The sequence below is a fragment of the Herpailurus yagouaroundi genome, unplaced genomic scaffold (genome assembly GCF_014898765.1).
Source record: "Herpailurus yagouaroundi ecotype Mexico unplaced genomic scaffold, PumYag 77, whole genome shotgun sequence".
Lineage (NCBI taxonomy): Eukaryota > Metazoa > Chordata > Mammalia > Carnivora > Felidae > Herpailurus > Herpailurus yagouaroundi.
In genome coordinates this window covers 69,201,302-69,227,085 of record NW_024412388.1, presented here as the reverse complement: position 1 = coordinate 69,227,085, position 25,784 = coordinate 69,201,302, and the positions used below count along the sequence as shown (strand labels likewise).

The 25,784-nt window shown below is 34.9% G+C and overlaps 1 protein-coding gene across 31 annotated transcripts in view; it reads right to left on the bottom strand.

Annotated features, from left to right (window-relative positions):
* ADGRL2 (adhesion G protein-coupled receptor L2) overlaps positions 1 to 25,784 on the bottom strand; it is a 631,449-nt gene that overhangs the window by 164,321 nt on the left and 441,344 nt on the right. The window contains exon 1 of one of the 31 annotated variants that reach the window (XM_040470746.1): positions 25,724 to 25,784. The exons of 29 other annotated variants lie outside the window; for them this stretch is intronic. The gene's annotated coding sequence lies outside the window, so the exon portion shown is untranslated. Of the gene's footprint in view, positions 1 to 25,616; positions 25,634 to 25,723 lie in introns of those variants that run through there. One more of the 31 variants, XM_040470748.1, reaches the window with a different exon arrangement.

Below are 25,784 nucleotides of genomic sequence, written 5' to 3'. Positions count from 1 at the left end.
TGTATTTTTGTAATATTTCAACATTTAAAAACTTTTTCCAATTCAGAGAACTTTGAGGAAAATACATCCGTTGTTGCTGGGCCATATATACAGAAAAGCAAAAAGCTGTACTTAGTAACTACCACTGATAATAACTAGTGAGTGAGTTCAAATCTTGTAAGCTAAATATTATCAATAATATTCCATTATGTATGGAAAGACTACAAGTAAGGGATTGTGTAGAACGATGTTACAGAGCAGAGATCAGAAAACTTTGTCTATAAATGACCAAACAGAAAATATGTTAGGCTTTAAGGACCCTATAGGCTCTGCCATTGTAGCATCAAACCTGCCATAGACAATGAGTAATGAATGAGCATGGCTGTGCGCCAATAAACTTTACTACAAAAACCAGACAGCCAGCTACAGTTTGCCAACGCCAGCTATGGATGAACTGGCACAGGATGAAGATAACTAAACGCAGTTCAGTCAAGTAATGAACTGACCAATAACTACCAATGTCTGCCAAAATAATCAAACCAATTTTAGTCTGTTATTTTACGAAATTAATTTAAATGTTAATGTAAAGGTAAATTAACCCTGCTGGAATGGAAAAAATAGAACAAAGCAACATTATACTGACCAAAACAAATTACTGTTTGACTGTGTGCGTATAACAAAGCCATATGTACAGCTTACAGTGTCTGGGGAGAAACTCCAGAAAAGAAAATAAAGGACATTGCCACAGTAACCTGTCTTGCTACTCTGTTTGGCAGGGGAGAATGTAAAACCAATCAAAACAGTAAGTAATGGAAGACTGAAAAGTAATGAGGTTTGGACAAGACCCCTGAGGTATTCTACCATTAGCATGATGGTTTCAAATAGCTGTTGGTGAAAGTGGCTTCAGACTCCTGAAATTTCTGTCACCATTGCTACTCGCCCATATGAAATACTGGATATATCCCAGTTCCACACTGTATTCAACAGGAAACTGCTAACTTCTAATTTGCTGAATTTCTGCTAGAAAGCTAACAATTGTACAAGGCCAAAATCACCCATCTGATTCCAAAAAAGTTATGAAGTCACAATAAATGCACACATTTCTTTTAGAACATAAGTATTTTTACAGCTTTCCAACTGACTATATCTAGGTTCTCCCCAACCAAAGTATCTTGAATGCTACTAATACAGTAAATATATGCATTTTCTGCAATCAGATGTTTCTTAAAATTGAATAGTCATGCTATAACGTACCAGAAGAATAACATTTTTCAGCTACAATTAATAGGTATCACATTAAAATACATGAAGGCTAAACTTTTCTATCAATACTATATATAAGACAAAAGAGTGGAGAAGGTTACAAATTTTTAATAAGAGCATTATATTATGGTAGTAATAATCTAGGTGTTTTACTGGAAGTGAAGTGGATTACTGTAAATGAAAATTTAAAATGTCCTTTCCATTTCACAGATAACACAAAATGACTTTTTTCATGTCTCTAGCGATAAGGATAAATTTGCCACACATTTAAATGGTGCCTTCACCCTTCCCACTCTGGCTCATGAATTAATAATTCAGTGACATTAATACAAGAAGATAAATGATAAAAAGGTTAAGGCGCATGGGCCAACCGTACACACATACTTCTTTTAGCACAGTTAATACTTCTCTGCCAATTATAGCTAAAACTTTTTAACAGTTTTCAATAGCATTCTTACAATCTAAGTAGCAGCTTATGCACACACAATTTCACACAATTCAGGCTTAATAAATCTCCTGCTGGCACCAAACAATCATTCTAGGGGATTAAAGTGCAACATCTGCTAACATTAATAATGTTTTATATAGTCATATGTATTAAAGAAGCCTCTACTCCATTATTAGTCTCCTAAAAAACCTTCCAGACCAATATACTGATTTAGCATGAATTATACATATATCCTTCAATTGGTGACTTACAACAATAAAGAAATATATTCGTATGAAATGGCAGAAGAAAAAAAACATCGCATTCCTTGTGTAGTAACAAATTTTTTTGAGCCAAAGTTACTAAATGTGTTCAAGTGTGCATGGTCAGATACATGCATGCAAATGAAATCAGCTCAGTCTCCAATAGTTTTTAAAACCAAAATCCTCGGTAGCATTGCTCACGGTAAATTTCGATGAACCAGTGTTCTGTAAATACAAAGCATACTTCAAATTTAAGGTGGCACACATTCACTCACTGTTGATTTGACTCTTTCTCTGAAATGTCTTAATCTTCTCTCATTGTTATTCCCAGGGCCCTAACCCCTTCTGTCTAAACTTGTGCAAAAATCACAGGTAATCCCTCACCTTCCATCCAGCTTGCTAACTTCCACTGGACTGATTTTCCTAATTTCACTCTCCAACATAAAAATGTGTAAAACTGGAACCAACCCCAGAGATTACTTCATACATGAGACAAAGAAAACACTTAGGAGTATGACTTGACAAAGGCAGTTCGCAGAACTGCTGATTTAAAAATTTTCCGTGAGTACATGTATCATGATCTCGCTATAATTCAATTATCACAACAAAACTAGTATCTCTATTTAAACAATAGGGAAATTACAACTAGAGGCTGAAGAAGGGGTGATAAATGAAAAGTTTAACAAAACTAAAAGTGGCAAAAAGCACAACTAGGAGTAGAATCCAAATAGATCTAATTTCAAAAATACTTAATCAAAACACTCTGCTTCTGTCCAATTTACTTGCTCAGTAATTCTGGATATGCTTTTCAAACTGACTTTTACCAAGGTACCCATATACAGAGCATTTCCCTCCTTTCCACCTAAGGAGTTTTATACAGATTTGATAAGTTTAAAAGCCACCAGGGGCGCCTGGGTGGCGCAGTCGGTTAAGCGTCCGACTTCAGCCAGGTCACGATCTCGCGGTCCATGAGTTCGAGCCCCGCGTCAGGCTCTGGGCTGATGGCTCAGAGCCTGGAGCCTGTTTCCGATTCTGTGTCTCCCTCTCTCTCTGCCCTTCCCCCGTTCATGCTCTGTCTCTCTCTGTCCCAAAAATAATAAATAAACGTTAAAAAAAAATTAAAAAATAAAATAAAAGCCACCTAAACCAGAAAGCCAACCTGACCACCTCAAAGTGGAAAATCCTTTCCTTCCACAAATTCCTCTGGCCGTCATCTGCATCATTTGTAGAGTTGATGATCTTGGATCATCTTAGGACTCCTCTTCAATTAAGCTTTTAAAATGTTTTTAAAATCCCTTTTGTCCAAATTTTCAATATGTATCTTTCTTCAATATAAGTCTCCTCAAACCAAACCAATAAACTCCCAATATTCGTACTTTGTGCTAGGCACCTACTGCCAGCAATACAAAAATGCACAAGATAAGGAAATGAGACACAGGCACAAGTAACTGCAAATTACTTTAATGTGATTAAGAAGACTAAGAGAAGACTAAGTGCTCTTTGCAAACCATAGCTTTTGCCTATCACTTTGAGTCTGATATGTAGCGTAATAGCCTAGTGATTCATATAGTGAATATACAATAAACTAAACAGGTTTCTGGAAATTATGACTTCTTTAAATGTTTACTTATTTATTTATTTTGAGAAAGACAGAGAGAGAGAGAGAGAGAGAAGAGAGTGCAACTGGGAGGAGGGGCAAAGACAGAGAGGAGAGAGAAAATCCCAAGTTGGGCTCAACATGGGACTTGATCTCAGGAACCATGAGATCATGACCCGAGCCAAAATCAAGAGTCTGAGGCTCACCCAACTGAGCCACCAGGCACCCCTGGAAGTTATTTTTTTTTAATGCTTATTTATTTTTGAGAAACAGAACACTAGCAGGGGATGCGAAGAGAGAAAAAGGAGGACAGAGGATCTGAAGTGGGCTCCGCACTGACAGCGGCGAGCCTGATGCAGGGCTTGAACTCACGAACCATGAGATCATGAGCCAAAGTCTGACACTAAACTAACTGAGCCACCCAGGCGCCCCCAGAAATGATCATTTTTAATGGTTTTCTTTTATAGCAAACATCTAAGCTTGAGAATGACCATCCTTCGTTTATTTCCTGTTCTTCCTCTAAAAATTAGTGAGATTCAATTTTTGGACCATAAGAAGCTTACTTACCCTCATGTCTCTTTCCTGGCATACTTATGATGTTCCTTCTGCCTGGAATCCCCTCTGCAACCTGTTTCTTGGCCAACTATTATTCTTCCAATACTCCGTTTAGGCCTATCACTGGACATACGAACTCCCTCCTTCCCCACCAATCCTCACCACACACACCAAAAGAGCATTGTCATTTGTGACCACAGTACAATGTGCTATATCACAGAGTATCTCAAGTATCATTTCAAATTATTGTGAGCTAACTGAAAACAGAACCCATGGCTTTCACATCTATAATCTCAGTGCCAGGCAGCCTTACATAATGTTTGGCAAATAGCACATAACGTTTTTGACAGAAAGAAAGGAACACAGGGAAGAAAGGAGAAAGCTATGAATGAATACATTGAACCACTGATGTGAAGTAAAGAACATGAATGGCAGAAAGGATAAAGAAAAGTGAATGGGATTCAGAAACTTAAGTGTGAAAGGAACTTTTTTTCTTTTTAAGTAGAAACAAACGTTAAGATCTCCCAGAATAGGGATTTCCAAGGATTTTTTTTTCTACACACAACTTTTTGTTTAATTAAATGTTTAATTAAATATTGAGAATGCCTATTGAAAAGACAAAATAAAAATGAATGTTTTTCAGAAAGTTTAATTTACCATTGTTTGGCATAAAATACCTTCTTATTTTGATCACATACAGAAGCCAAATAAACTGAACCTCCTCATGATAAAAGTGAAGCAGGAAGGTCACAGTTAGTGGGAAACTAAACCTGGCACTCAGCTCTAACCAAACTCCATTGAAATAATCCCTTGATGAAGTTTTTCTTTAAAATACTTAAAAATTTGGCTCAGTCAGTTAAGCGTCCAACTCTTGATCTCAGCTCAGGTCTTGATCTCACAGTCGTTGAGTTCAAGCCCCGCGCTGGTCTTCATGCTGGGTGTGAAGCCTACTGTCAAAAAATTAATGAATAATAAAATAAAATACTTAAAAATCTAATGGAATCTATGAAAACAATTTTTAATTTTAAATATTTTAAGCTTTTCAAATATCACAAAACATGAAGTCATATGAAAACCATGTTAAGTATGCCTGATAAATTTGCTTTTAAATAAAAACAAGACTGGGTAAATTTTTAAAAAATGGACATTTATTTTCAAAGTACACTAAAAATAGAAGAAAATTTGTTTTTCTGTAAAACTTTTTGACAAGGTAGGCTTCCACAGCTACACATTTGCCCAGCAATATTTTGGATTTGGAGAAAATACTATTTCCATCCGCAAAAGTTCTCTTAAAAGTGAAAGTTTTAAAATAGAGGGCAACACACTTTACCACTATTCTGAGCAATGAATGGAAAGATTAAAATCCACACCTCTTTTCTCCTCCAAAATTATGGGACTGACATTAGTACTCCAATTCAACACCAATTTGGGTGCTTATATCTCACCTCTAGATGAAAGACTGTAAATTTCATACTGGGAATTACACTTCAGTCTCTCCTTGCAATTACGGTATCTGATATCACCTATAAAGCATGTGGCATTGTAGATTATTTTCTCTCTGATATTTATGTTTTACTGTAGTTGCTAAAAACCCATGGCAACTTCCAAATTCTAACCTTCCACCCTTACTCAGACCAGCATTTGCAATTTAATCGACTTTAATATATGGATCAAACATTGATAATAAATCTAAGCAGCCTGTTTGCAGAAAGATATCTGAATATTAAATATGAAATTTAACAGGTTTTAATAATTAGACTCTGTAAATTGCATAATATATATATATATATATATATGTCCGTCCCAATTTGGGAAGATGCACTTCTCACATAACACTCGTCAAACTAAACACAAGAAATTGTTCTGGCATTCACTAAATTAAAATCTTGAAACCCTACAGCTACAATGTGCAAATGTAGATCTTATTAACACTCTAAATCAAGCCATAGTTTTTATTCAGTTTCATATAATGCAATTTACAGTAGTCTTCTGCTGTAAATGCAAGAACACAATGAGATTTTAATCAGATTCTACTGTTAGTCACTAGAAGACATTTTGGAAGGTAGACAACCACCACCACCCCCCAAAAAAAACTACCATTTCATAATTAAAAGATAAAAGTAATCCACCTGTGATTCCACTGAGGCAAGAACTGTGGAAGAATGGCTCCTTATGTACCAGAAAATGTTTCTAATGCTAAAATTTAGGACACCTTTAACAAAGCTTATACGAGATACTACATACTATTTTTTCACAGTTTGCTAAGTGACTAGATGGTTACAACATGGATTTGTTAAAATATCTTGTCACAGTAACAATTTTTCTTTAAATATTTTATCTCATGACCATTAAAATGTCTTTTTAAACATTTCTATTATTTTTTATGATTTCCTTTACCACCTAACAACAAAAATTCACACGATAGTATCAATACCCACATTTAATTAACTTCCCTTTATTTCCTGTTGATTACCTTATGCAAATCTATCTTCAGCATTACTGGTCAACCAGTGGAAAAAAGAAGCCAGCCTTCATACCAGGACACAGTTCTGACAAGTCTCCTCTACTGACTTCCTTTCAAAACTGCCAATATATGGGAGGATCCTAATCTTTGCGATGACTTGGGGGCAGGGATTTTGAGCTGTGATTGTAGGTCAGGGAGAAGAACTACAAAAAAGAATTCTACTTGCATGGTTTCCATATGGTAATTCAATCAAACATCAGATTATAAAAGTAAAATGAAGAAAATATTGATCTTTTTACTTAATCACACAGTAAAAGTGTAAAGATATTTTCAGGTGGGTGGGGAGGCATCAACATTTCTTGTTTTCATTGTCAGAACACCAATATTGATAAAGACAAATCAGATCAATCACTGATTTATGTCCTAAAGAAGATAGCAACACAAATAGAAAACCCTGAGCAGAACTTTAAAAAAGTAGGAAGAGAGAAACTCCCAACAAAAGTAAGAAAAAATAAAACAGATCTAAAGAGTAAAAATGATGCCAAATAACACGAGCCACTTAAACATATGAACCAATGTGAACCAAATTTAATCTGTATCAATAAATATTAATAATAAGCATTTACTGAGAGCTTTCCATGTATGAAGCTCTATTAAATTCTATGATAACAGCATCACACAATTTTTCTCTATTATATGGAAGCAAGAACACTTTGATACCACTGAAAAATCAGTATTAACTCTTTTATTATTACCATTATCTTTCTTATGTCCATGAAAGGAATCTGAAACGGGTTAGGTTCTAGCCCAATTTATTGTAATCTTCATTATAATAAATGATAACTGCTTATTCAAAAATATATTGAAAGCGTACTCTGGGTTAATAACTGATGATATATGCTGATAGGTGCGTCTGGTTGTTGTTCAGCCTTGTCACCCATAATTAACCACCTATAAAACCTAGAAGTTATTGCTGGGTTTAAAGAATTGAAAAGCTACTGTGGAAATGATTTCATTATTCTTAATAATAAATAAGATGTAGCTAGGAAATTTCCTAGGTACCAACAGAATAAATACATAAGTTCATGGTAACAAAAGAGAAAGCCACAATAAAAACAAAAATTGTAATGAATTACAAAAACAAAACAAAAAACCTTTGAGGGTACAGAAACTCCTAAGCTTTCCAAAAAGAGACAAAGCTTGTATCTAAGGAAACCTAAGAATATCAAATTAGTTTGTAAAGAGTTGTTAAGATAATGTTCCTAAAATGACTCTCAACAAAGAGAATATATCTCAACAGGTCTAATCATGAGAAAAGTATTCTTTCATAAAATAAAAGATTTCTCTCTAACCTGATTATAACAGCTGACTTTTATAGTCTTACCTTGTAAGAAACTTCACGTGAAATACAAACCAACTGGAAACCTAAACCTTATAGCCTCAAATCCACATAATAAAATTCTTCACTTTAATCAGTATTTGAAGAAACACGAGTATTATTTAAAACATATACAAGTATATACTCAATATTTTTAGAAACTTCTCTAAAGTCTGTAAAATTATTATTTTTTCACAAATTTCCATTAGAAATATGTATATCAACTTGAAGCAATTTTTTTTGGACCGCTGGTATTATTTAGGCATAATGCACGCATCTCAAAGTATGGGCAGAAAAATGGGCTCATTCCTTCTCCCTTGCTCGCAAGCAAGTAAATGGCAGGAATGAGTAAAGTCCAGAATCTACGTTTGATTCCAACTCTTCCTCTACCCCGCATTTAATCGGTTGCCAAATTCTACCATATTACAAAAGTTTTCCCATCTGTCTATGGCCATTGTCTTGCACCTAGACTGTCATCCACGCCTTCTAAGTAGGTTCTATTTCCTCCATTATTTCCCCTGCTCTAAGTTATTGTTTATGTCACCTTGAGAGTTAGCAGTTACATGTAACACTTACTTAATCGAAAATATTAACACCTTTTTTGGCCCAAATGCAAAGTCTAATTTTAGCAGAGTAGGTTCTTTACAACCATGTCCCAAACTAACATCTCGTTTTCATCTCCTTCCATCTGCTATGCAATTCATACCTTCCATACACATTCTCCTTAAGGCACCGTATTTCTTCCTTTATTTTCTAGAGCTTTTACCTCTGACCTGTCCTCCTCTCCAAAAGCCTGCATCTGCCGAAATCATTCTCTGCCTTTGGGTCTACCTAAATGAAGTCTCTTTTTTCCATACGACTCATTTTGAATTCACTCCACCCACCCTATTTTCCACAGCCTTTCCTCTACGCTTCACTTTGGCACGTCACTATAGTGTGCCTTATATTATAATTATTTGTGAAAATGTCTTTTTCTCTCATGAGATTATAAGTACCTCTTAGAGAGCAGTCCTTACACAGCACATTTTCCCAGGCAGGGCCTTAATAAATGGCTGTTGATCCAAAGTGAATAAAATTAAAGCCCAGAAGTCAATGGATAACTAGATGAAGTGAACTTACAGATGAAATTGTTCTTATAAAGGATAAAACATAATCAATATTGTAAAACACAGACCTTAAGACCAATTCAAGCAAACGCATACTTCTGGCCTGGCAATTTTGGCAAACTCGGTACTAGAAATTCTCACATTTTTAAAACCACATGTGCTGCCATAATAACCTCCGTGGCATTGTAGGAAATCAAAAATAACATCTTGAAAGTAAAAGCCAAAGCATTATAAATACCGTGAGTTATTAAAGTAAATCCAAGCCTTCACCTGTCACTTATGCACATGCCACATTGTCAAGAATGATTGCTCTGAGCTACAGAAACATAATGTATTTAAGAGAATGTACCCACATATGAAATATCAGATGCTTCAAAAGATAATTTGGGTTTGACTTTTACTTTAATTGGACTCTCGAAAGAATTGTTTTATATAGTAAGACATTCTTAGTACTGTGTATCTTAAATACAATTTTATTTATCAAAATTGGGAGTGAGAAGTAGGACAGTGGAAATAACTGAAATGCTCTGGCTTGGTGATACCCTCTGGCTTGAGAAAAACTAAATTGGACAACACAGAAGGGTGACAGGCTGCCAAAAATTGAGATTTACTTCATCAAATTTACCTTTATGACCTTAGCTGTACCTTATAAATGTCCCTATAAATGAAACATCAGCTTAAGGAGGTTTAATTAGACTAATACACTCTTGAATACAGTGCCAAAGATGGAAACACCTGCCTTTCCACTAAACAACCAAATACACCAAATTCACTATATTCTGAAAGATAAAATTCTTACCACTATATTTAGAATTAAAGACAACTTCAGTTTTTAAAAATTGTCATATTTCCATATATTAAACCAAAAACTACGCTGTTCAATTATTTTATCTGTAGCACAAAATCAATAAAACTCCAAGTCCATATAAATGAAGCTCACTACTAAAGATAGGGAGCTTTTAATTTGCACTGAATTGTTCGTTAAAATATTTTTCAGTCTATTCACACAAATCTTGCAGTAGTTAAAAAAAATGGACTTAAGTCCTGCCGTTAAAGCTGTTCTATACCACCATGACAGGTGATTTCAAAAAAATTTAACCTGGATGTTAAATACTTCAATTTCATCAATTTTTGATTGTATGTTAAAATGATGTAATATTGAAGCTTTAATTAGAATACTCCACATTGAAGTCAATTTAATAAGTAAGAAATTAATTTTCAAATAGATAAGCGGAACTTTAGAAAGTCAGAATGGTATAGTTGTGATTCTGTCCAAAAGTGAACCTTTATAAGCTGTGTTAATGAAAATTTTAACTATTTAGCCAAAATTATATATTGTTTCCTGGAATCCTTCCTAATATATTTAGTCTGACTTTCCAACTACTTGAATTATTGATATGTGTTACAGTTCCTTACCTAAACACATACCCTTATAGGGGGCTGCATATACTTTTCACTCTTTTTAAATTTTTTATGCAATAAATATAATGTCAACAAATTCAAATGGCAAAATTACCATCAAAGTTTATTTAACTCTTAGGTTCTAAAAGTCAATAATAAGGAGAGAAAATTAATAAACACTTAGGTCTTACACATAATGCAGTCATTCTTAACTTAAGATAACAGACAGCGCCAAATCTTCAGCCAAAAAAATGAGATCAAGGCAACACTGAATCCTTGGCCAAGAACATACACGTATATTTGCCTTACCATATTTTGGTTGAAACAAATATAAATGAAACAAAATAGAATGGCAGGCCAATCAAAACCATCAATTGTGCTATGTAGTTGCCCACACAAGTCCTTTTTTCTATACAAACTTTTTCTTTTAAAACCATTTTATTAACACAAATTTAATACCAGAATGGCAATAAATATAAATTTCTCAAACTGTCATTTAGGATGCTTCAATGAAAATCTCCCACATTTTCTTTGAGGAAAAGAAAAGTACATGGAATAAAGTTTTTCTTTTGTAGGTTGAACAAAAGTAGGCAAGTATAAAAAATCACTCATATATCATATCATAATGAATGACGGATTATCAGACCAAACATTAAAAGAATATTTTACTAGAGTTAGGCAATGCCAAACATGAAGGTATGGCAATTACCCTTTTTTTAATTATGGAGGGCTTAATATATAGTAAGTCACATGGAAACAATCTGAAGACCACCACCATACGATTCCACATTAAATCAAAAACTTATACATTGATACTAATCACTAAATTGATACCTTGCTCTTTTTCGGAGGTCAAACAGCATCTTACTTGGGAAGTCAATTTTTTAAAATGTGTGATTTAATATTTTTTTTTAAAAAGAGAAAGAGGGCCCATAGCCATCAATTCAGAAATGAATAATATCAAATTATTAAGGAAGAAAACATTCTATCAGAGGAAATATCAAAAATATTATAAAGCGATAAATAGAATACTAAAAACATGTTCTTAAGTACAAAAAAACGCAGCAATAATTTTATAAATACATAGGAGTTGATGATTTATTCTTCATGAACAGGCAAAATCAATTTTAATAAAGTAAGCTAACAAATTAAGCCTATATTTTCGTTTATTTTCAATTAAAAGTTAACACTGTGGTGATTAAATTGCAACCTTCTTGGTAATATTCTTGATTTTTACAGATTTAACAGGCAATATAAAGAATGAGGCTACTAGTGTATGTAATCTACAAGAGTCTCAATATTCTTCAAATACACAAGTAAAAAGGCTACTCAATTTAATATTGTTCTAAGGAGTTCTTATTCTCATATTTTAGGAATATTTTAAACTATTAAAAATCAGTTCTAAATATTTTTTAATGCAACTCTAGAAAATGTGAATTCTAACTTTCTTAAGATTTGCTTCTCGATTTTTTAATCATGTAACATTACTAGCTGAATAATACATGTTTTAAAAAATATCTTTTCTCGTGTACTGAAACCAATTATAGGTTTCAGGCTGAAATGTCAGAACTTAAGCACTTCTTCACATATCAGTAACAGAAGAAAATTAGTTTAAAAGAATAAAAAACAAACAAAAAACAAATGGGAGGTACGAGAGAGTGACTACATTATTAAAATAGGCAAAGCATAAAAGTTACGTTTGACCATCAAGTTCATTATAATTCCATGTCACCATAATTCAATGAGATATTTTATAAGCACTAATCATGTACGAAGAGTACAAAGATAAAAAAGTGCTTTTAGAACACATTCTTAAATACCTTAATGTAGTGCAGCTGTTATCTGAATCCCATGTAGCAAGAGCTAAAACAAAGATTTTCTTGAAATGTAATTCAAATAATTTCAAAGGTCCAGGTACTTATTTTTTGTATTTGCCAACAGCTACTATGGGCCAGTAATTACTACTAAGAGATAACAAAGCATCTCTTATGATGCTCTGACAAGTAATAAAATACTGGGCTAAGCTATTTCCTTTAACCTAAATTTTAATTTCAGGCCTCTGATATGAGTATTAACAACTACTTTTCTGCTTTGAATTGTATTTGGTCAAAACAAAAATGCCTTTCAAATCAATATTCCGATTAAAGAGCACTGAATATAAACTAATTTTTTAAAAACATAAATATTCAATGAGTAAATGGCCTTTCTTTTCCTTAATTGTAAATCTCAAAAAGACTGTTTAAATTTATTTTAAAATATGAAAAACATAAATGAGACAAAATTATCCATGAACAAAAAGCATCAATGTTTTTATTTCCTTAAGATATGTCTTTATTTTTATATAAAGGTAATACAATCATGTTTAAATTACTGGAGAAAAAAATGTGCAATCTTATAATTTATTCTTTTTTAAAATTAATAGAAATTTGATATTCTACGATTTTAACATTTTCAATCTTCAGTGCAGCTTTGAATTGGCAATATCCTATGAATGCCAGAGAATCACATTATATAAAGTGTACATAATAAAATGTAGTCTTCTAAACCTTTGTTAGATTTCAATTTGATGAAATCTATGCCTTTGAGAAATATAAAAGCAAAGAAACTAATATTGTTTATCCATTTTTAGAATTGAAATGAAGGCATTTGTTTTCAAATTCTGGTAATAAGGCAATATAAATTTTTTGTTTTTTTCCAGCACAGCTATTAAAACATGCAGATTCATAGTTCTGAATTCCAGAGTCTTCATACAGGTACACATAAATTTTGAATAAATATTCTTTAGGGTTTTTTACATGTTTTGCTAACTTCCATTTAAAATGTTAGCATGTTAAAATATGTCTCTTGGTTCAAAGAGAATAAAACATAGCAAATTTTTTAACAGGAACTTCCATTTTTATAAAATGTATATTAAAAAAGATTATTTCAAATCTATATTCATAACGCATACTATATCTGGAGAGTTATTCCTCGTATTATATTCTACTCATAAAATAGCTTATTTTTTTTAAAGCCAATCTACTCAAATAGATACAGAAACAATACATACACATTTACTCAACTTCTATACAAATGAGCAGAGGATATAATATCATAATTAATATTTTTATCATTCAATCAAGAATATTTGATTTCTATCAAATATTTCTATCAAATATTTGATTTCCCTGATAACTTACAAAGAACGTCAGGGCTATTTTAAACCGGTAAGTATTCATTGCCAATTAACTTCCCTGTCATTAGCATCACCAATCTAATACCAATAATACTTTTACAATCATAAATTAACTTTTCAATAACACATTTGCTTTGCAATGGATTCAAATTTCACGACTTTAAAAGCCACTCAGTAGTCTACCTCCAAATTTAAGACAAAACAAGTAGAACTTACCCTAGCTGTGCCTTTCCAATAACCTCACAGAAGTTATGCACTCTGTGACAGTTACTGTTCCTCACGTAACAATTTTCCTGGAATGAATTCTCTAGTAACCCTTACCTCTCTGTGAAGGGAGGTGTGATATTTGAGGGAAAAGGGTAATGAACTGTAGTATCAGATTCCATTTTCCGGTGCCTATCATATTTAGCACCAACAATGATAAGATATCTTTGTTTATTGAAGACAATGAAGTTGGCAGTACAGGATTCCTATCAATAACTCTATGGAATAAGAGCATTTGTATACTTTTGTAAAAACATACCATCATTATCTTATTGAAGTGTATTTGCTGTTGCTAATATCCTTACCCTGGTATGAAAATGCTCTGCATAAACATAGCATAGACTTGTTAAGATAATACATGACCACGCTGAGAGGTTAATACTTATATAAAAGCCCATGCCAGTACCATAAATCGCTTTATTAGACAACAGTTTCCTTGCTTAGAGGGTCATTCTGTGTAACAGTAACAATCTGACTTTTCACATTAGTAAAGCTTAGCTAATAAAACAGTCCCTAACGATGAATTTCATTAAGAAACAAAGCCTCTTAAAATACAAAATAAATATTTTTACTTGTCATATCATTCCTTGGTAAACTACGGGGAAAAATGAACTATTACATCTCTTTTCAAGGATGCGTAAAAGGATAACCCTTCTTTTTTTCCAACAAGCAAATTCTGAAGTAACATTTTTACTGAAATGTAAAAATAAAAATAAATAAGCTCATTTTTAGTATAACTTCATATTCTATCCCATCCTTAAAATTCCTGGCACAATTACGCATATGACATGAAAAATTTTGTTCACTGAAAAGAACCAAATGCCACTAAAGGCATTTGATTCATCCTGATTACCAAAACACCTGATCGCAAAACTCTCAAGTATTTGAGTATCTGGCCTATAATTTTTTAGAAATTTAGCTGACACAATGTTCATAAATATAATTCAGTTTTTTAAATTAAGTACTATCTATCTTGCCTGCGTTCATTTTTTTCCAAGTTAGTCAGCAATTTTCTAAACCATTTGATATTAGGTCCTTATTGGTAGTTTCCCTGTTTAAGTGTCACTGCACTAATCGGTCCATTATTGTAAGTAAAAGTCATTAATCCAAAGTGATCATTTTTGTTTCAGAAAACAGCATATACAACTCATCTAATTTGATCTCCTAATTAAATGTAGAGGAATAGAATTTACTACTTACTATTCAGTGACCACTTTGTAACATTTTACATTAATCTGGAAAATTTTCTAAAAAATCCAGATGTCTCTTTCAACAATTATTAGATATTTAAATAAGACCCAGTTCTACGGACATCCGGAGCTTTGGCCAATCATAAAAATAGTTATCACCTCAAAAATGAATCTGATTCATTATCTTTGTTACCTTTCAAGTTTCTACTAAATAAGGAAAGGTAAAAAGCACATTTGTGATCTGTGAATACAGGAAATGATAAATACTTGGGCATTTAGTATATTAAATTTCACTATAAATTTCACTACTTGGCTAATCCCAAATACTTTACTTTCCTTAGAACAATTTTTCTCAAAAATTTTAAGTATGTCAAAAATACAGTTTTCAAAAAAACAGTACCAACTGATACTGCCTTGATTATTTTATCTCATATACAAGCTCCCTCTGCAGGTAATAACAAGGGTTAGCAAAAATATCTGAAACATGTAGCAGTTGCCTGGTACAGATGCAGGTCACCATTGTATAAAAATCTTATTATCGAGAGTCTCCTCCTTACCAATTATCTGATTAAAATAACTGCTTCTGAAAATTTGTGGTTCAACATGATTATTCTTGTCCCTCAGCTTGGCTAAGAATGCAGCTTGAGAAGACAGGATATACAAACTTTTCAAAGTCACCCAAGAGTCACTCTTACAAAGTGTATTTTCAAGGAAAAGAAAACATTACCTTGCTTACGCAGCACAAGCCTGAAATGATAGACCACCCAAAACAAAGCTGTTCAACACGTTTATCTGATGCATCTTCTGATCCCAAAGTAAACAATCAAAGGTGGTATTTTAGGATTGACTTCCATTGAAAGATAAAAGATGAATCTCAAATAAACGCAGTTAACTTCTACATTCTCTTCTTATTTAGAATAATTCTAAAACTTAAGTCAGGAAGTATTTACTTCTGAAAAAATAAATTTATTTTCATTAATTCAGTATAAAAAGAAAAAGAAAAACTGATTTGATTCGCAAAATGCAAATCCACTATATGTTCCTTCCATAAATATCCCTTCCATTATATATTTTTTTCAGAATCTGTTTTAGGTTTCCCCTTACACACTCTCCTCCTTACTATATTCCTTTCTTCGGGTACACAGAGATAAGGTGCACCTCTGCAAAGGGAACGGGGTAAAAAGGCAAAGAAAGTTAAGAGTGGTTTCAAAGTCTTGGGGGCAGTGTATTACCAAAAAATTACTGTTGGACAATTTGATGTCTCCCTGATTTCTCTCTTCAAACATGTACACGCCACCTTTATAACATACAGGCAGTGATTAGAAATTTGAGGCATTCAGTCTGACTTCTCTATAAATGAACAGACAAGCTGATGAAGTGTTTTTTTTAACTAAGATCCTTATCAAATAAATGTAAATTATAAAAGATGTGCTCACTTTCATGCTAAACATACAGAAGTATCAGTTAAATTTCTTTTCTACTTAAAGAAAACAAGGTTAAAAGGTTAAAGGGAAAGGCAACTTATAACAAGCAGCATTTGTAGTGAGTTTTGTACTTAGAAGAAAAATCTAATTTTTTCACTTATATTTTTAAATATTCAGACCTAGTTTAAAACCAAAGACAATATGAAAAGTGACTTCCAGCAGGGCTATGGGTACCACAACATTTGCAGCAGAAAAAAGGAAGGTGGGGGGAGAAATCACTATTACTCATCTATAGAGCCATCCAGAGGAAGCACCTAATATCCAAATATTATCCTTCTCATGACATTCACGGAATTTTGAAAGGACAAAAACAGTTAAATGTCCTTAGTGAGAGTGAAAGGTCTAGGACATCATAATTCTAGTATAATTTTTATTTGTTGATGCCTATAAAGCAAAATGAAGTGTTTTAGAATTACGCCCACCTCTTTTAAAATGGAAAACAAGATGCATAGAGTGAATCAATTCTTCATTTAATATATTAAGCCTTTTTCAAATTCTTCAAAACTATGCACAATCACTGGGATGCAAATGCATAAGCTTACATCACCAAAATTAATGCTTCCCAAACTGTCTTGGACATTACCCACAGCCACGCCAGGAATTTTAAGAATTAAAACACATCATAAGCATCTCAAGATAAAGAGCACAAATATGAGTGGAGAAAATATTGTGTAAAAATGTGTTCTGTAAGTTCTAATCAATAAACATAGTAATAAACAGTAAAAAATGGTAGGCTTTCAAGGCAGAGGAATAAAATTTCTCTGTGGAAAGTACCAATGGAATAAGGAAAATAGTAATTCCAAATAGAAACACGCTGCTTCAAAGTAAAGACACAGGGAAAATCATTTTTGACAGATTTTTAACCTTAATTGCAGTTGAGAATTGATTAACTAAATATAATCTACATAAAACAGAAATGTATCAACTAAAGACCTTATCTAAAATCTTACAATGATTCACTCATATACAGAGAACGGCCGGAACAGTATTCCATTTTAAGAATAAATGTTTAAAATTAGAACTTTCTTTATAAACAAAACAGAAATCTCTTTTGCTCTCTTTATAGACGCTATTTACTATCCTTTACAAGAGGAAGCATTAGTCACAAGCAAGGTCACCTAGCCCACCCCCCCAAGCCCACCCCTGCAGCCTAGGACCATTTTTGACAGTAATTGGGGTTAGATTATTCTGTCATCGAAATCCAGGGCAATAATCTGTTTGAGGCATGAGCTGATGTAAAAATACCTACAAAATGAGACAAGGTGGGGGTAGCACAAGCATTTCATGATCCAAAGGCAGTAAATACCTTTGAGAACAAAATAGAGATTAACTAGGTCATATCATTTTCAAAATCAGTTTAAAAACAGATATTTTAATCGTACATAGAAAAAGGGTTAGTTTTGCTCTTTCAGTTATTAGATAATATACTTTAATTCCTTTCTTGATCAAATATATACACACATGTACATACATAAGCATAGAATTTATATTCTTTTCCTTTGTATATATATCAACATTTATTGACAGCTATTGGCTATTGATATATATACAAAGGAAAAGAATATAAATTCTGTGCTCATGTATGTACATGTGTGTATATATTTGATCAAGAAAGGAATTAAAGTATATTATCTAATAACTGAAAGAGCAAAACTAACCCTTTTTCTTTTATGAAGAACTTCATGGTGCATTTTTCATTATTACAATGGCTAAAGATATTATTATTCATCTAGAAAAAGATACAGGGTTGTATCTGGTTTTGTTCGAGCAAAATAATATGCCTTTGAACTGATAGAGGTCTAAAGTTACCCACCTTTTCAACTTCTTCCATCTCTCTGGCCAAGAACTAACAATTCACTTTTATCTGTGTCTTTTTTCTACTATCAGATTAAAAAACAACAACAGCAACAACAACATTTTTGAAGTTACTTAATGCATCTTAAGCAGAATTAAGATTTGGTCATTATTTCCGAATGTTAACTTCTGCTTAACCTGCCTGCTTTGTAATATTTATATTTTTACTAAAATATTGAATCTATCCTTATAAAAAGTCTCCCAAAGTTTTTCTGCGTTTTTGGTTTTGATTTTGGGGGGGGGTTGTTTTGTTTTGTTTGCTTTAAGCAGGCTTCTTTTAAGGCAACTAATTTCAATACTGAAACTCAGAGATTAAGGTGTAATCCCTGTGCGTGAATCTTAATGTTTATAACGTACTCCTCACAGATTGGAAAAATCAATGACAAGACCAACAGGGGCCCGTTTTGCTCAACATAGGTTTTCTTGTCAGGTAGTGATTAATGCTGTGCTCTGTAGAGGGAGACATTACATCCGGGCTAAAACAGACCTAAATTTTACCCGCAGGCAGAAATCTGATTTAAACATCTCTATTTAAAGTGACATTTGTCCTCCCTTTTCAACTGGTTTCCCCAGAAATTCCAGGAAGTTGACTTCATGACCTAAAAACAGCCGGGTGGCTGTGAGCAGCAGTTGTGCCTGTTCTCGCACTTGGGGAAATCTGGGTGCCAGAATGAATCAAGGTGGTCATAAAACAGGTGCCCCGCTATCCGCTAGGATGAATCCCATGCCACCTTATTGCTACAAGAATTTAAGACTTAAAATTCCTTACAGTTCTAGAGTCAGTGGTAAAATTTTTTCAAATGTGTTTTGTTGCTGATAATAACCTAGCTATTCGTACTGATGGACTAAGTTTCTTTCGATTCCTAAAATTACATCTCATATTTCATTACACTCATCTGAAAGATCAGCTGATTACAAATTCTAGAAATCCAGAAAAGCAACTACTACCAAAAAAAAAAAAATCTCTAAAACAAAACAGAAGATGCAAGTAGAAACGGTTTCTTGTACATCATGTAATACCTTCCATAAAAACAAAAAAGGGAAAGCAAAAAAAAAAAAATGTTCATATAACAAAAGTCACCAAGTAAACAAGACATATGCATATTAAAACAGGCACCAACATCCTTACACTGTGAAACATGGTAGCTTTTGATATTATTAAGCAATTTAGACACTGTTGGCAAGTTCCTACTAACCAAGGTAATCTAATTTCTGTTGCTTTTCAATGTAAATTGATTTTTTTTTCTTTTAGCCGTTCTGGTAATTGAACAAATTTATACAACTGTGATGGGATTTTACTTACCACTACACAATGCATAAAATTCTCTAAGAAGACAAACTATATTACTTCATAAAACTGCATTTTTGTTGTAATTAAACAAATTGTATTTAAACTTGCTCTGTACTTCAAAGCAATCAATAGTATTTTGCTGTAAGCTGCACTTTATTTGCAGGTGTTAAGCACTAGGCTAGGTTCCTTTATTCCATCTACCTTTTTTTAAGATAATTTTTATTGGCAAAATAGGAGAGATTTTTTTCTTAAGAAATAAGTGTTTAAAAATCATTTCTTAAGAATATATTAGGAAGTATCTGGAGATTATTGCCTACATTTAGTCTATTAGATAAATGACCGAAAAAGATTATTTTAAAGTATTTTTGGTTGATTAAGACTTTTATGACACAATGATCCACTTAAAAAACATCTACTTACATCAACATAGCATTAAGAGATCTTCAAAGTTTATAACATACACTTAACAAAACCTATACACTAAAGTCAAAATACCACATTGAAGTCCTGAAAAAAATTTAGGGATTCCAGACCCAGTTATATAGTGTCTCCTTTACAAGTTATTCACACTTAGGTCAAGAATAATGTCATCATTTTAGGATTCTAATTTCCTAACTCCAACCATTAACTATCTCTGTGTTAAACAATCCATTTCTTAAGCGTTTTCTTACAGCATTAAATAAAAAAATCACTACTTGACCAATGTTGACTAGCAAAAAGATTTCAGAGAACAGTCTCAATTTTTCTGATAACATCAAGTCTAATTACAGTAATCGGGGTGATTAAATACTTTTCAACCTTTCAACCTTCAATCAAGAATTATTTGAAGAGATGAATATTTAGGTGGGGCTATACACTAATTAGTGTTATGCAAGAGAGAAGTTAACTAAGCTATGATTTTAATCTATGTTTAAAATAGAAATGTTTTAACTTTCTTGAAAATAGTTACAAAACAGTTATCTATTTAGGTAATGTGAACTAATATTTAAACAAATTACCTTAGGAACTGATATGACCAAAACATAAACAGGATTTTGAGGCCTCTTGAGGTCTAGAAGCTAAACTTGCTTTTTTAACGCTTGATCAAAATCATCAGTTTGCAAAATTCTTTAGCTAGGTATTTCTGCAAATAATCTGATGAACCTTTTTTCATAATCCCACATTTCAATTTTTTAAATTTTGCTGGCTTGAAAAGAATTTTGCTTTAATTTTACGTGAACCTGTTCTGCAGAAGAGCAGACAGATATCAAATGTGTACCTCTCCTTCAAGACTCAAGATCAGATGCGGTGAACGTGAAGAGGCAAAGTGTACAGTCTTTGAGGAGACTTTTCGTAAAAACAGCAATCCTGAATTCTTCATTCACTACCTTCTTCAAATTTCCAAAACTGTATTTCATTCCTGATCTAAATACAGTTAATCTGTGTTCCTAAATACCAGCAATTGGGCAAGTGTTATGGATTCTTATTAAAATGAAAACGATTTCTCTCAGGTAGGTATAGTGTGCGTAGCCCACACCTTAGACTACATTGTAATGCTCCCTTCATCTCATACTACATCTGTCAATAAACTAAGTGTGATTTGAGTATTTATCCACAAAAGTTAGGTCAAATAAATATTTTGATAGAAAATACCGCAATAACATTTTATTACTATGGTGTACAGATTTCCAGTTACCTCTTGACCTTCCCAACTTCTCAATCTTAGCTCACATATTCCTATGTTACTTAAGACATTAAAATATTATTTTAGATCTTTTAATAAAATACAGAAAGCCTCAATAATGATCAAATAAATATCTAACCTTAAGTAAACCTTGGTTTTAATGCTCTCCTCTTGCTTACTTTAGGAAAGGAAACGCCCAGAAGCTTGGTGTTAACGTTTCTGCTGATTGTGAAAATTACAGCAATAAAAAACTCCAACTCCTTGCCTTAAGACTTTTAGTACTACTTCCATGTGAGATCCGTATATTTAATATTAGTTTTTATAACATTTGGAAGTTTTGTTGTCTGCTTTGATGTGAGTCCATTAACAAAGCAGAGTGAAAAGCCTGAAAAAATTATATTTATTGGCAATTCTCAAATCAAAACCGGAAGTAATTGGTTTGTTCTACCCCCCCCCATGACTTAATACTCTGATTTCCCCAACTACCTGCTCCCAGAGCTATCTGCATTTCTAAATTCATTTTCTGTTGCCAACACATAGTAACCCACAATGATTGAAAATGGCAGCTGAAGTGCTCCTACAACACATTAATTTTTCTCTAAGTAGTCCAATTTTGTCATTGAAATGTTGAAAAATCTTTTCACTGCATTTTACACCTTTAGAGATTTGCTGAATTCAGGGTCGCCATCATATAAAATGAAGAGCAATGTTTTCAAGACAATTTTTAGATTATCACTAATAGCTCTAAAGGATAATGTTTTCTTTATACCGCTCTGCATTCAAAGCAGACTAGTTAACAGCAACTTAAGTGCAATAATAGCAATTACATCAATGTGGGCATTTTTACCTCAAAAGTACTTCTTAGACAACTGAAGGGACCAGATAAATAATAAATAAACTATCATAAAATGATTTCAGGGGAATGATACAATTTGAATGCCACTAAAAAACCATCTGAATAAAGAATCTTATTAAACTAAAACCTAAAAATGTTAGGCAATTAATGATACTTTCCCCTCCAACATTGTTCACCACAGTTAATCTTCACTATTAGAATAAAACCAAGGAGTCCGAACATTAATTAAAAAAAAAAAAGCCCTTCTCTAATGAAAGAATATAAATTCATGTTCAAAATCAACCAACCATCAAAGATAAAACTATAATAAATATGGGTTCCAAAACCTTCTCTGAGGTTCATTTTCATCTTAAAACCAGGCTTTAGGAAATCTTAAGCTAAATAAATAAAAGCAACGCTTGCCCAGAAGTTGATGAAAAAGTTATCCCTTGACCCATCTGCTTGCCATAAAATGACCCAAATGACCCAAGTACTTGTTCTCGTTTCTTCACTTACGGATACTGAGTTGTTAAAAGAAATTCAAAGAACATATCTATCTGCAAATGTAAAAAAACACTAACCAATATGCTATAAATATTAGCAAAAATAAACCAACTTTAAGCTGAATTCTTGAGTTTACGGTGTTTGATAAAATACAAAATTTTGGAGACAAAACAATCAATATTCAAAAAGAATTACCTCTACTTAAATAGAATTCACAAATTATCTGAGTATCACCTAGGACCCTTTTTCAAATGCACACTTGCTGTAGAAGTTGCATTAACAAAGTTCATGCTGAGTTTTTAATATTCAAACTCTCCATTGATTTTTTTTCCCTTTAATTTAGCAAGTGTAATAAAAACTAAGTTTCCTAGGCATAAAAATGAGTGTCCCTTTATCACAAGATCTCTATTGTTTTATAGACTAATTAAAAGCCTTTCTTTCCCATTTTACTAATATTAACAAAGTGTAGGCCCTAGAAAAGTATTAAGTTAGAAGGAAAAGCTTTCTCAGTCTCTTCCACTGAAGGGACCCCAAAAGACAGGCAACAGTGACTATCATAAAATAAAAGGTCACCCTTTTTCTAGGAACAAACCATTTATCAATAGAAAATAATTGTCTTGCCATTTGCAAGGGCTCCACAGCAATAGACAATGTTTTTCGCTCACATAATTACAAAACAGTGAAAGTTCAGAAACACAGCCTGAATCCACCTCCCTATTTTTACCCTTTACAATTCTCATTGCCCTTTGGGCCTCGGCTTGGAAGCAAATGGAAGACAGGCTGAAGTTTTCTCAATTGAGCTGAAGCTAAGAAACCTTTGATATGCTAATAGTCCCCTTCAAACGGTAAGAATTCACACTTGCATTAATTCAAACAATTTGTGCAGAATGATGTGAAATGGCACCTCTTTTAGAGGCAAGCAACAAAAGGAGAGAATCGGAATGTCTGAAGGAACTAAACAACAGAACATTTGTTCTGCAGTATTCTCTCTATCATGCATAAATTTCCTGGAAAGTGGAGGGAGGGACAACAAAAAGTTCCACAACACACCTGAACAGAAGTGGATTTTCTTCTGTAAGGTTTTCCAAGTATTATAAAGAGGCTAAATTTAAAGTTTCAAAGTTACCTTCTTACCTAGGTCAAGAGTCCCATAACAACTTGGAATGTTGCTTAAGACGCTTCACAAACCATTCTATTTTTCTGCTATGGACGCATATTGCCTCTTTAGTACCCATCCTTTAAGGTTTGCCCAAGATCAGACTTGATTTAATAAGAGACATCCCAACAGGCAATTATTTACCAAACGGATGTGACTTTTTTTCATTGTGCAACTCGACTTGAGCAAAGGGCAAACTCGGTGGGGCCCGTTCCAGACACAAACACTGACAAGGGAAATGAATGAACCAACAGCGCCCGTTAAATATACGCCTCTGGAAAGAGGAAGAGAGAAGTACACAAACTGTAAAGGCTGCAGAAGAAAATTTAAGAATTGGGGAGGGGGTGGGGAGAAGAGTGACTTAGAACCCGGCCTTTGTAACGGAAACCATATGGTTGGTGGCTGCGGCTCAGACGCTCCCAGGCTGCTTGGAGGAGCTGCTAAGCAGCCTGACACCTTTCAAGAAACAGGAGGAAAACATTTCCTCGGTCTGAATCCGAGACGACACAGTTTGCATCAGGAAGAACGGAATGAGAGGGCCCGGGAAGGGGGGAAAGGATGAGGGGAGAGGAGTCCATGTAAGACCAGGAAAGTAGACGGACACCGCAGGACCTGTCCCTCCAACTATGCTTTTAGAGGACGGAGTGAACAGAGGATTTAAAAAAAAAAAAAAAAAATACGCGAAAGACATACACGTTCCTTAGCCTCCGATCAGCGTCACTTTGGGCACAAAGTAAAGCTTTCGGCGATTTTCCCTAACCCCAGCCCCGCAGTTTGGCGAAAGGAACAAACTTTACTGATCCCAAGCGAACGAGTCCTGCAAGCGTGCCTCCCCACTGCTAGGACGCTTTTGTCGCTTTGCCCGCCCTCGCCTCCCTACCAGAGGGGTCGGGTCGCACCAGCCAATCAAGGAGCCCACGCTCGGTTAGCCCGGGGGTCTCCCCTTTCCTCGCGCTCCTCCCACGCCTCTTCCTTCCAGCGGATCCCCACTCGGCACCCCCATCCTACAAACCAAGCTTCCCGAGATTCCCAACCCCACAGCCACCCCAGGGACCCACAGCCGGCAACTTCTCCCGCAGGCCCAGAGCAGCCCGCTGCTGCCCTCTCACTGCGGGTCCGGGAGGCTCTCTGCCCTCCCCAGGGCCCGCCGGGTGCCGGCCCCCGTCACCCGCCCGCCCCGCGGGGCCGCCCCTAATCGTTGCCAGCACCCGCGCCGGCCTGGCCACATCTGGCTGCGCTTTGCTGTCATCCTCGCCTCTCCACACCACCTAACCACCGACGAGAAGAAACAACACCCCGCAACAACTGACCCGGTCCCTCCCCCACCGCCCACTTCCCCCGAACTAGCTCCCGGCGCCCGGCCTGCGGGCTCCACTTACAGCCCGGGACAGGTCTGCAGCGGGCGGGGCGGTGGGGGGGACTGGGCCCCGCACCCCGAGCAGAGCGGCCCCTCAGAGGGCGCGCCCCACATCTCCCGCCCCAGACGGGCTGTAAAAGGGCGAGCGGCACCTCCCGACCCAAGCTTTCAGAAAATCAAAAAATGCATAAACCAATCCTACTCCTCTGACGCCCCCCTGCAAACAGACTGAAGCCTAGAGAGCGTTACAACACCTCCCCCGAGAAAAGGAGAAGCTGGCTGGACGGGACTGGAGTTCTGCGTATCGATTTCCGAGGAGAGGAGGTGGGGGGAGGGGGAGCAGCAAGAGCGAGCGCGAGTCTCCCCCTCCGCCCGGCCGAACATAAACAAACAGCCGAGCCCCAACTCACCCGCGGCTCCCTCCACCTCCAGCATCCACCCCCGGGCAGGAGGCGGAAAGCAAACAGGTCTCCGAAGCCCGGCACAGAGGCACATTGTTCGCTCCTGCGGCTCTTACCTCGGTCTGCGAGCGCGCCCCGGGGGCGGGCCGTCTGGCGCGGGGGGGCCGCGCGGGGAGA